Source organism: Cibotium barometz, chromosome 21 (assembly GCF_041138505.1).
Source record: "Cibotium barometz isolate CiBa-2024 chromosome 21, ASM4113850v1, whole genome shotgun sequence".
NCBI lineage: Eukaryota > Viridiplantae > Streptophyta > Polypodiopsida > Cyatheales > Cibotiaceae > Cibotium > Cibotium barometz.
Window position 1 is genome coordinate 29,534,334 of NC_141066.1, and position 12,504 is coordinate 29,546,837.

Below are 12,504 nucleotides of genomic sequence, written 5' to 3' on the forward strand. Positions count from 1 at the left end.
CATTTTCATCTCTCTTTAACTCACCCACACAGCTATTCCACTTTAAAAGAGTAGCTTCTAAGATTAAACGAACATTCTTGACATCATAGCTTATTTCTAAGAAGGAATAACAAGACTTGAATTTAAGAGATTTTTTTTTTCAACTCATGGACACCAAGTATTTCACTAATAAAAGCTCTCTTGCATCTCCTACACTCTCATCTTTTAACTATTTAAGAAGCTCTCTTGCATCTCCTACACTCTCTTGCATCTCCTACACTCTCATCTTTTAACTATTTAAGAAGAATAAAAACCCTAATCCTAATTAACTATATTAACTCATAAAATCAGCATCATAAATCATTAAGTAATCTACACTTTTTAGGGAATAGAGAGAGATGGATTAATCTCTAATCTTCCTACATATCATTAAAGAGATATATGAAGAGATGCTTAACATACTTAATACCTAAGAAATCATAATGGAATGGGAGAATCTCTATGGGAGAAATTATCAAAGCTAGCATTACCATGAAATTTATTAGGACATAGGTTATCCACACAATCTCACATTTCTCTTAATACCCTAATTGTTACACATAATTCTAATCTAATTACCCTTGATTTATTTCATGAGAAAGAGCTCTCTAATCTAATCATTACTTATAATTCTATTAAGAAGTGAGAAGAATCCTTACAATTCTAAAATAAGGTAAGGGACACATGGCTGATAATGGGCAAGAAGGACCCTTAAGTAAACCCCATATAAACAAAGGTCTAATTGACTAAGGTAATAATTTGTGTACACCTAGGTGCTCAAATTACATTGGCCAAAATTTTACCCTTCATAAAGACAGATTCTCATATTGTAACAAAAGGTAAGGTGAAGGGATTCAATAACCTCAATGCTTCTAAAAAGAAGAAAAAATCAAAGGTAAGTGTTTCTACTGTTAACAAGCTTGGTCATGTGGTTAAATCATATCGATTGAAAGAAGTAGTAGATGAGAAGAATGGCACTTTGAAGCCTTTAAAGAAGGCATCTGGGATTAAAATTGAAGTAGAATTGGAGTTTTTAATGGCAAAAGAGATATGTGAAAAAACAGAACATTCCTTAGTATCCGGGGTTTATTGACAATGGAGCATCTTGACACCACATGACCAATCAAAAGGCTTGGTATAACTCCCTCAAGCTTATGGGGGAGTCCATAGTGGTAGAGGTCGATAACGATGATACCAAATGTCCAGCCATGGAATTAGGTAGCATTTCTTTTATTTCTAGCAATGATGATACTAAGAAGTAGTTTGAAAACCAAATTTCATTTTTTTCCTTTTTTAATGTTTAACTTTTTACTTTCCCTCCTTTTTCATTTCATTATCTTTTCATTTCCCCCACTTATTTTTTAGCAAAATTCAATTTTGCCATATCTTTTGCAACTCTAGTTCTTTCTTCACAAAATTTTACAGGTATGTTGTTCTCCACCATAGCTCTCTCCTCATAAAATTTCATCTCATTTGGACAAAACCTCTATGAGTTATGTACGTTTTCTCACATGAACTTTCTCTTCTTATTTGTGCCACAAATAGCTATCCTGATCTGAAGTGGCATCAAGTTCTTATGAGTAATGATCATATGTTTAGGGTTTGTCTATGTTTTATCTTGATGTAAGATAGGTTTGTCCTTGTTTTGTCTTATTGTTTATTTTCACAGGAGCAAGGTTGTGAGCAACAAGATTGTGCAAATCAAAGCAGTAAGTTATTGTTTATTTAGTGTTATTTTAATCTTTATTTGTTGCTTATAATCTTCTCGTGACACCACAGATAACTATCTTGATTTTAAGTGGCATAAAATACTTGTGAGTAATGATCATAGGTTTAAGTTTTGTCAGTAAGTTAAATTGGATTTTAATGAGACCAAGTACTCATGGGAGTTTCAAGGTCAAGCTCAAAGATGTAACAGACGATGTTAGGATCCAGTGCTCTATTTATGAGAGTTAGACTAACACGTTCTAACTTCTGACCTTTGATAACCTCACTTTCATCAAGCTTTAAAACAAATTTTAGCTTGCCTCCACATTCTACACAACAGATATACTGTAAAATTTTACCATTAGAGATTGTAACTCGCATACATCTAATACAAAATTGTTATTTGTGTGCAAGACAAACGGCACTTCCTTTGACCCATACTTGCATACATGTCTGTGACATAAGTGCATTGGCTCATCACCACTATTAATTGTTCCACCTTACTGTTTGATGATTGTCGTTCTTGCACCACATGAAATGGTTTAGGAAGAGGCAATACCCTTTTCTTTTGCAACCCTTTTTTAAACCTTGTATCTAAATGTTTGTATATCATGCCATAATACTGAGAACTTATTTCTACCTTATCACATATTCCCTGCATATCATTTGATGTGAAGGAATCATTTATCTCTTGTAAGCATTGTATGATAACTTCATCACCAAACTGACTTAAACTTTGGGCATTGAAGCGCGAACTTCACCATATCTTTAGTGAGTACCTTTTCAATTTCTTGATTCACTTCATTTTCTAGATTGCTAAACATCTTTTGCATGTTATTACGTTGTGCATAGATCCTTCACCTGTATTGTCCACTAGTCTTTGCCAACATGTGTATAGGTATATAAGACCTTTGGCATTCACGTACCTCCTGTGTCGTTGTGGGCCCATAAGTGATAGTCTTCTCTAGCATTGTCTTCATCTTCTTATTGCTAAAAACATTGTTATCTTCTTGTTTTGCCAACAATGATCTATTAAGTTTCATGATCTGTTGTGTAGAAACATGGGCTTAGGTTGCAAGTCTCCAAGTATAACCCTACATTACCCTTACAAACATACTTTAAAAATGATGTTAGTCATGAGAATTGGGGAGATTGTTGTGTAATAGGATCAAGTGGATATATAGACCCATCAACCCAAAGATCTATATGTTTTTTCCCTGTTATTCTATGTAATTGCATCACCGATGGATTCATCATTGAAACCTCGATTCTCTTATACAATGGGGCATACTCTTTATCTAGCTAGAAGCGTAAACTTCTCTTCTTAGAGATTCTTGCTTCCTAAAATATCAAAAAACTAGAATTATGTAGATACATCACTATCTCCATTGAGTTACGAGTACAATCAATGCCTATAAGAAAACTTACACAAAATTTCATGATTATTAACACATATGTGTAACTTAATACCAAATTATTATTATTAACCAACAGTAATGCACATATTATTATTATTAACCAACATTAAACATATCTTACTATTAACTTTATTATTTATTATGAATAGTAACACACATAACCAACAGGAAAACGTAGCTTATAGAACACAATTGAACATAACCAACATCAAAACATTGCTAACCTCCATTTTTGTTCTCTGTTGCTTCTTTGTGTTGGCTCTGTGTTGGCTCTTTGTTGCTTCTTTCCTTTCTGATAGCAAGATTAATGAAGAGGGAAATGGTTTGTTGGCTCCAAGAAAATGGCACCAAAAAATTAAATCACTCTTCATTCTCTAGCTTTGTAGTGAACAAGTGCAATAGAACAGGAGGGAAATACAAACTGTTTGGAGATGCAAATTTGAAAGTAGAAGAAGAAATGACCTAAAGAGAAGAAGAAGCTCTATCACAAAAAAAGGAAAATTTGTAATGCACTATTCTCTAAAATAATAAATCTAAACACATTCTTAAAATCTTAAAAAATGTTTATTCTCTTTATATCTCTATAAAAAAACATAAAAATGCACCAGAATGTAGATAAAGCATGGATCATGTCACTACTATATAACAATGATATACAGCACTGCTATATAGTTGTGATATTTAGCACAGCTATATAGCAGTGCTATATAGCAGAGCTAGAGCTATATGTTATATATGTAACATAGCATTTCTTTATGTATACCTTTTAAACACTTAGGTATGCCATGCTTTATAACTGGGAGTCCTACATAGCTATCTAGCAGTGATGTAAAGAATGTATCTCTATGGAAATGCTATATACCATTGTAACAACCGCTATATAGTAGACACTATTTATATGAAGCACCATAGGAAGTGCTATATAGTAGCAGACACACTGCTATGGATCTATATGTTGTATGTTACATGGCATTGATACATGTATGCCTTTTAAACACTTAGATATATCATGCTTTACATCTGGGAGTCGTACATAGTTGTCTAGTAGTACTATAAAGAATATAGCTCTATGGAAATGTTATATACCACTGTAACAACTGCTATATAGTAAACACTATTTATATGAAGCACCATAGGAAGTCCTATATAGCATACATGGTTGGTGTAGAGCAGAATAGACTATGATATAAAGAATATAAATGACTACCAAATCTACATAGCACAAGATAAAGTGCGAGATAGAGAGACACTTGTTGCTATATAGTCAAATATAGCAAGTACTCTATGGCGATCACTATTTGTATGTAGTAATCATTGAAATTATAAATCACTATAGCATTAGCAATCGCTACTGGTATAGGGCCTTGTATAATAAGAGTATATATATAGTACTAACCATTGTTGCTACTACATATCACTATTGGTATAGGGTCTTGTAGCAAGAGTATATACATAGTACTCATCATTGCTACATAGCACTATATATCAGGTGCTATATTGCCCTCAAATGTTCCATATAACAATAAAAAATTAAAGAGCAATATAACATGTGCTATATATATCCAGCACCATAGATCTATAATAGCATGGTTGCATTTGGGAAAAGTTAATCATTAGAGCTTATATAAAAGCTCTATCGAAAGTGTGTAATAAATAAGAGGTAAGTGATATATAGAACTTTGCTAGTCTACCTAGGAGCTTCACATATGATATGCTAGGTGAGAACAATCAAGCAAATGCTAGGTGAGAACAATCAAGCAAATGTTGATGTGGCATTAATTACTACTCTAGCAATGTAGCTAATAGTGATGACAAGGTGTAGGGTTTACCTTTGCAGCCTATACTTTCTTGGATAACTCCTCAGTGTTGTTTGGTGGACAAAGAAATTATAGCATTTCCATAAGCTTACCAGCCTCCAAGGATATTGTGTCTTTTGTGGATAGTTGTGGCTTGAATATGGCTGACATTCTCTCTTGGTGGATGTCTATGACTTATTCTAAAGATACCAATGCTCCCTCATCCCTATGAAAATTGTTGTTAGCTTCCTCTAATGCATGTTGTGCTTCCTCCACCATACTCTCGCAACATTAAGCAAGACGTGTTCTAGCTATAGTACACATTTATTCTATTGCATCCTTTTGAGCATCACTATACATAGCCATGATATTTGTACATTTGTTATTGTTGGAATTATTCGAATTATTTGGCATTTATGGATTTATTTGATTGATATTTATTTTATGTGCAAGCAAGGTTGATCACCTCTAACTTGTCACATATTTTTAGCTTATATTGTGAATGTTAGTGCGGATCAGTGGTGGCAGCGTTAGTGTGCAAGATATGCATGGATCCACTAGGTTTGCTTCGACAGAAATTTATTAACGCATGGCACATGGCGATTATTTATGATCGGCAATGGCATTGATATTTTATGTGCACATTAGTGTGTAACATTTTGATGCAGGATGGACATCCTTTGGCTTATGAGAGTAGAAATTGACACCTTCTGAACTTTTGTATAGTACATATGACCAGGAGTTATTAGCCATTGTCCATGCCTTACGCATGTGGAAACATTATCTTATGGATTCTGAGTTTTTGATTAAGACCGACCAACAAAGTATTAGATATCTTCTTAATCAACCTCTTATCTTATGGATTCTGAGTTTTTGATTAAGATCGACCAACAAAGTATTAGATATCTTCTTAATCAACCTCTTATCTTAGACCGCCATATTAAATGGGCATCTTTTATACAGAGCTTTCATCCTCATCCAATATCAACCTAGTAAAGAGAATGTAGTGGCGAATGCACTTAGTCGACGATCTTCTATTTCTAACATTTCAGTGCTTGACATTCATTCTTTGCATGATATGCGTGACTTATATGTTATAGATCCTAATTTTTCACCACCACTTATATCATTGGCGTGTTTGGTAGGATGCTGACACGATGATAGATCTTTGTTAGTGATTCAACAGCTGGACTACACTATCTCACTGATGACACGACGATAGATCTTTGTTAGTGATTCAACAGCTGGACTACACTATCTCACTGAGTAATGGCATAATTATCTTGCTAGCTCACTCACTTAGCATGTTCACATTATGGACCGCATTTATATAGTACTTATGTTGTATTTATCTTATCTTTTTGGTAGAACCCTTTTGTTGAGAAGAAGAAGAACATATTTTTAGCCTCTCATCTTATGTGTTCTCTTCTAGGGTTTGTATGAGTGTGTGCTTGCAAGAGCTTAATATCTCTTCCTCCCTACATCTTTTCATGGTATCAGAGCCTAGTTCATGCTTAGAAGCTAAGCAGCAAGCAAGAGAAGCATATGAAGCAGTATAAGGGTAAGAGCTTCACCTACTCTTCCCCCTTTATGTTAGCTACTACACCCTTGTTGGGAGCTCTTCGGGAGGCACCAGTAATGAACTTTGATTGAGGAGCTGTCTTCATGGGAGCAAAGCTGCAGGGCAACTATTTCATCCTTTAGACATTCTTTGGACAAACTTTTGAGGCAAAAAATGTGTTTCGGGCACGTCTTAATCTCTATTTTTAAGTTAACAGGTGTTCACGTACACTGGTTTAGAGCTATAGGAAGGGAATTTGGTTGTGCAAATACTGTGTGTACTGCTGCAAAGAGGTCTTACTACTACAGGTGCTATTGGGTGTATGTATACAAATTGAGATCACTGATTGTAACAATTTGGGTGCAGTATAGTACTGCAGAGAATAAAACAGTTTGTGTAGGTCAAACAAGAGTGTTGTTTTTTGTGAGTTTGTGTTACAGACAAGATGTCAAATGATGGGATTAACCAGATTGTTGTAGAGAAGCTTGACAAGAAAAACTTCCATGCTTGGAGGTTTATATTGACAAATTTTCTAATGGGAAAAGTCTACTTGAACTACATTGAAGGTGAACATGAGGGGAGGCACTTGAGATACCTTAAATTAATCCAATTGTTGCAAATGTAAAAGAATACAAGGATTGGAATCAAGGAGCAAGGAAAGTCATGTATTTACTTTCCATTAGTATACAGGATACCATGATTGGGGACATACAATATGCCAAGTCTCCCAAGGAGGCATGGGACACCTTGGTGAAGTTATATCAAACTAACACCAAGGCACGAAAGATTCAGTTAAAGAATGAGCTTCATACTATGGAGAAGAAAAACATGTATGTGAATAATTATGACTTAAAGATCAAGGGTATTGTGGAATCCCTTGCATCTGTTAGTGTTTCTGTTGATGATGATGATAAGATGGAAGTATGTCTATGTGGTCTCGGGCCACAATGCAAGGCATTCAAGACGTCCATTCAGACTTGGGAGAACATTCCCAACTTTACAGATTTGATGTTAATGCTGATCATTGAAAAGAGTTTGGGTAAAGACCAGTCTTCACAAAAAAAAGGCAGTTTGGAGCAATATGCCTTCTACACAAGTGCAAGTAGAGGATAAGATAGAGGTTGAGGTCGTGGCCAAGGTGTTGGCCGAACAGGTAATCAAACTAACACCAAGGCACGAAAGATTCAGTTAAAGAATGAGCTTCATACTATGGAGAAGAAAAACATGTATGTGAATAATTATGACTTAAAGATCAAGGGTATTGTGGAATCCCTTGCATCTGTTAGTGTTTCTGTTGATGATGATGATAAGATGGAAGTATGTCTATGTGGTCTCAGGCCACAATGCAAGGCATTTAAGACGTCCATTCAGACTTGGGAGAACATTCCCAACTTTACAGATTTGATGTTAATGCTGATCATTGAAAAGAGTTTGGGTAAAGACCAGTCTTCACAAAAAAAAGGCAGTTTGGAGCAATATGCCTTCTACACAAGTGCAAGTAGAGGATAAGATAGAGGTTGAGGTCATGACCAAGGTGTTGGCCGAACAGGTAATCAAAATTATGGTCAGCAGTAGCAGTAAGAGTCCCATGAATCACAACAGTAACACACAAGTGGAAGAGGTCAGTTCAAAAAGGCAGGGGGAGTCAAAGAGGTCGTGGAAATCAGCAAAGGCAGCAAAATGATACATGAGGTTATTTTTATTGTGGAAAACCTGGGCATGTGTAGGCGGATTGATATAAGAAGCAAAATGACATGAGAAATGGAAAAGTGCAGCAAAATAACTATGTGTCCTCTAGCAGAAGTAATGAGGACAATGAAAGGTTATTTGTCATACAGCATGTGCTTAATGCTGTGTTGAAAAATGATGTATCCGCATGCAATGATGATGTATGGTATGTGGATTCATATGCTTCAAACCACATGACCAGTCATAGCGAGTGGTTCAAACCATATGACCAGTCATGGCAAGTGATTCAAGAATACGAAAATCCCCTGAAAAGCTAGGTTTTGTTGAAATAGGGGATGATACTACTCATCCAATTGCCCATGTTGGAAATGTGTCATTGTTTATGTAGGATAGCAGTGTAAAGTATCTTGCAGATGTACTTAACGTTCTAAATATTACAACAAAGAATCTAGTTTTTGTTGGCTAGATGATTGAGCACGGTTTGTAGGTGCGCTTTAACCCTGATGGTTGTTATATGTTGAAGACTTTAAAGCTAAGTGCAGGTTGGTTGCAAAAGACAATAGAGTGGGCATAATGTTTACACTAGATGTAAGTATGTCTGAAGTGAAAGCTGCAATGTTTGCACAAGGATTAGGAGTTGTTACAAATAGAGACATTTGGCAGAAGAGAATTGGGCACGTAAATGTGCAAAGATTGAAGTCTATGTAGACTAAACAAATTGTGATAGGGCTACCTAAGTTTTAAGGTTGATGGTATGTAGAAAGTATGTGAAGCATGTCAAGTTGGAAAGTAGGCAAAGCATGTATTTCCACATGATAGAAATGTGAGCAGGAATGTACTAAATGTTGTGCATTCAAATGTATGGGGTCCTTTAAAAATTATATCTATGGGTGGCTGTAGGTATTATGTAACATTCATTGTTGATGACCATGCGAGGAAAGTGTGGGTGTATTTCATCAAGGGAAAGAATGAAGTTTTCACTCATTTTCAGAATTTTAGAGTGATGGTGGCTGAAAAGCAAATAGGAAAACATGTGAAGTGGCTAAGGTCAAATGGAGGGGGAGAGTACTTCTCCAATGAGTTCTCTGATTTTTTTGCAAAAGAATGGCATTTAGAGACAGTTTACATGTAGATACACTCCGCAGCAAAATGGAGTTGTTGAGTGGAAAAACAGGCACATTGCAGAGATAGCACGAGCATTAATGTGACAAAGAAGAATATGCTACATAGCTATTAGGCTGAAGTTGTTTCTACAGCAATTTATCTCATGAATAGGACTCCCACTACATCCATACATGATGTAATGCTAGAGGAGAAATTCAGTGGTAAGAAACTTGATTTGTCTCACTTGAAAGTTTTTGGATGCATTGCCTGTGTGCATGTGTCAGATGAGTTGCATATGAAGCTAGATCCAAAGGTAGAAAAATGTGTGTTTATTGGATATTCCCTTGAGTAAAAGAGATATAGATGCTATAATCCTACTACACGTGAGTTGAGGGTAAGCAAAGATATTGTGTTTGATAAAATGAGTAGCCAATATGCTGCTGTGCTGAGAAAGATGCTATTAAGGTTAATGTAACTGGAAATGTGATTGCACAGAATGCAAGTCAGCAAACAATCACAGTCACATATTGAGTGGACCTAGAGAGTCCTCTTGTGTTGGGCTTGTTGATAGACCATGGAGTGGAAAGCTACATAAGAATACCAGTCCTAAAAATGTAGTTCGTCAAAGAGAAGGTCAGTGAGCTTCTTGGTATGCCTGACATTTCTACAAAGGGAATTCTTTTGTTAATGGTGGAGAGTATAGTGGCTCGGAGCAGAGCCTTGCTTGGGATTCTAGCTATTAGAACACTTGGTGTAAGAAAGATAAGAGAAGCTGCAAAAATTCCAGGTAGTAATCATGGACAACGCAGGTCAGGGAGATTTAGAAAATTTGATAGCATGTTGACATATAATGGTTATGTGGCTCATCATTATACATATATGGCTAAAGTTTTGCAAGATGTTGAACCCACATGCCTTGAAGAAGCTATTGGGAATGTAGATTGGGAATGTAGATTGGGAGAAAGCCATGGATGAAGAAATGGCTACATTGGATGCAAATAAAATGACTTGGTACCATTGCTTGAGGACAAGAAGGCTATTGGATGCAAGTGGGTGTACAAAATAAAGCACAACTCAAATGGAAGTATTATCAAGTATAAAGCAAGATTGATTGCCAAAGGTTATGCTCAAACTTATGGGATTAATTATGAGGAGACGTTCAGTCCCATTGCCAAGATAACAACCATGAGAGCTGTTATTGCGGTGGTTGCATCAAAAGAATGGGTTTTAAATCAAATGGATGTTAAGAACGCGTTCTTGCATGGATATAAGCAAGAAAAAGTGTATATGAATCAGCCACCAAGTTATGAAGATGTGGGTCACCTTGATTTTGCATATAAGTTGTGTAAAGCCTTATATGGCTTGAATTAGGCACCGAGAACATGGCATAATAAGATAGCATAATATCTTATCACCATTGGCTTTCATGTGGCAAATGCTGAGATCATTCACTCTATGTGCGAAAGAGTGATAAGGGCCTTATGGTCATCACAATCTATGTGGATGACTTGATTGTTGAGGGTGACAGTGGACAGGAAGTTGAGAGTGTGAAATGTCTCCTCAAGGAGAAATTTGACATGAAGGATTTGGGTGAGCTGAGATACTTTCTTGGCATTGAGCTTATTAGGGCAGCCACCCAAGGGCATATGACTATCTCACAAAGGCAGTATGCATTGGACATGCTGTCCAAATATGGTATGGCTAGTTGTTGTAAGTCAATTTCTATGCCATTAGATTCAAATGGCAAGTAGCTCCGGTGAGATTTTGGAGAACCCCACTATGTACAAGAAGATAGTGGGTAGCTTCATCTACATGATGATCACTAGGCCAGATTTAAACTATACAGTTGGATTGGAGAGTCAGTTTATGCAAGTTCCTCGGAAGCCGCACTTGGATGGTGTGAGGCACACATTGCACTATGTGAAGTCTACATTAGATTATGGTCTCTTTTATGAGGCTTGTACGAAGTTATAGTTGTTTGGATACACCGATGCAAATTGGGCTGGTAGTATCACAGATAGAAGCAGATAGAAGATCTACTAGTGGATTTGGGAGTGGTGCTGTGACATGGAGCAGCAAGAAGCAGCCATCCATTGCCTTGTCACGTACAGAGGTAGAGTATAGGGGTGCTGCAATGGTAGCATGTGAGGTAGCTTGGTTGCACAAGAAGCTACTTTGGTGATTTGGAGATGCAGGTTAATATACATGTTGTCATCTATTATGACAACCTTAGCAGTATACAATTGGCAAGGAACCCAATTTTTCATATGCGGACCAAACATATAGAGGCCCATTATCACTTCATTAGTGAGAGGGTCTTAGCAGGAGACATTGATCTCATGTATGTTAGCACGGAGAGGCAAGTACTTAGCATTTTCACGAAAGCCTTGGGGGCAGAGACGCTTTGCAGATTCTGGACTATGCTTGGAGTCCTAGAGATGGAGTTGAGCTTGAGGGGGAGTGTTGAGATGTCAAGCTCAACACGAGCTGACACTTATGATATGCCTGGTAACCGTTTTCGCCACTTATATCACTAGCATGTTTGGTAAGATGCTGACATAATAGATCTTCGCCAGTGATTCTACAGCTGGACTACACAACTACTAGTCCACCACTGAGTTATGGCATACTTATCTTGCCAGCTCACTCACTTCGCATGTTCACATTATGGACCGCATGGATATAATACTTTAGTACTTATGTTGTATTTCTCTTATTTTTTTGGTAAAAATTTTTTGTTGAGAAGAAGATGAACAAATTTTCAGCCTCTCATCTTGTGTGTTCTCTTCTAGTGTTTGTGTGAGTGTGTGTGCTTGCCTGAGCTCAAGCTCTCTTCCTCCCTGCATCTTTAAGAGAGAGAGAGAGAGAGAGAGAGAGAGAGAGAGAGAGAGAGAGAGCGTGTGTGTGTGTGTGTGTGTGGGTGTGTGTATGCATATGTGTGTGTGTGTGTGTGTGTGTGTGTGTGTATAAATGCATATGTATGTATATATATATATATATATATATGTATATGCATGCATATATATACGTATATGTATGTATGTATATATATATATATATATATATATATATATGCGTGTGTGTGTGTACATAGACATACATACATACATATATATGCACACACACACGTGTGTGTGTGTGTGTGTGCATATATATGTATGTATGTATGTGTGTGTGTGCACGCATTCATAAGGAGAGAGAGAGAGAGAGA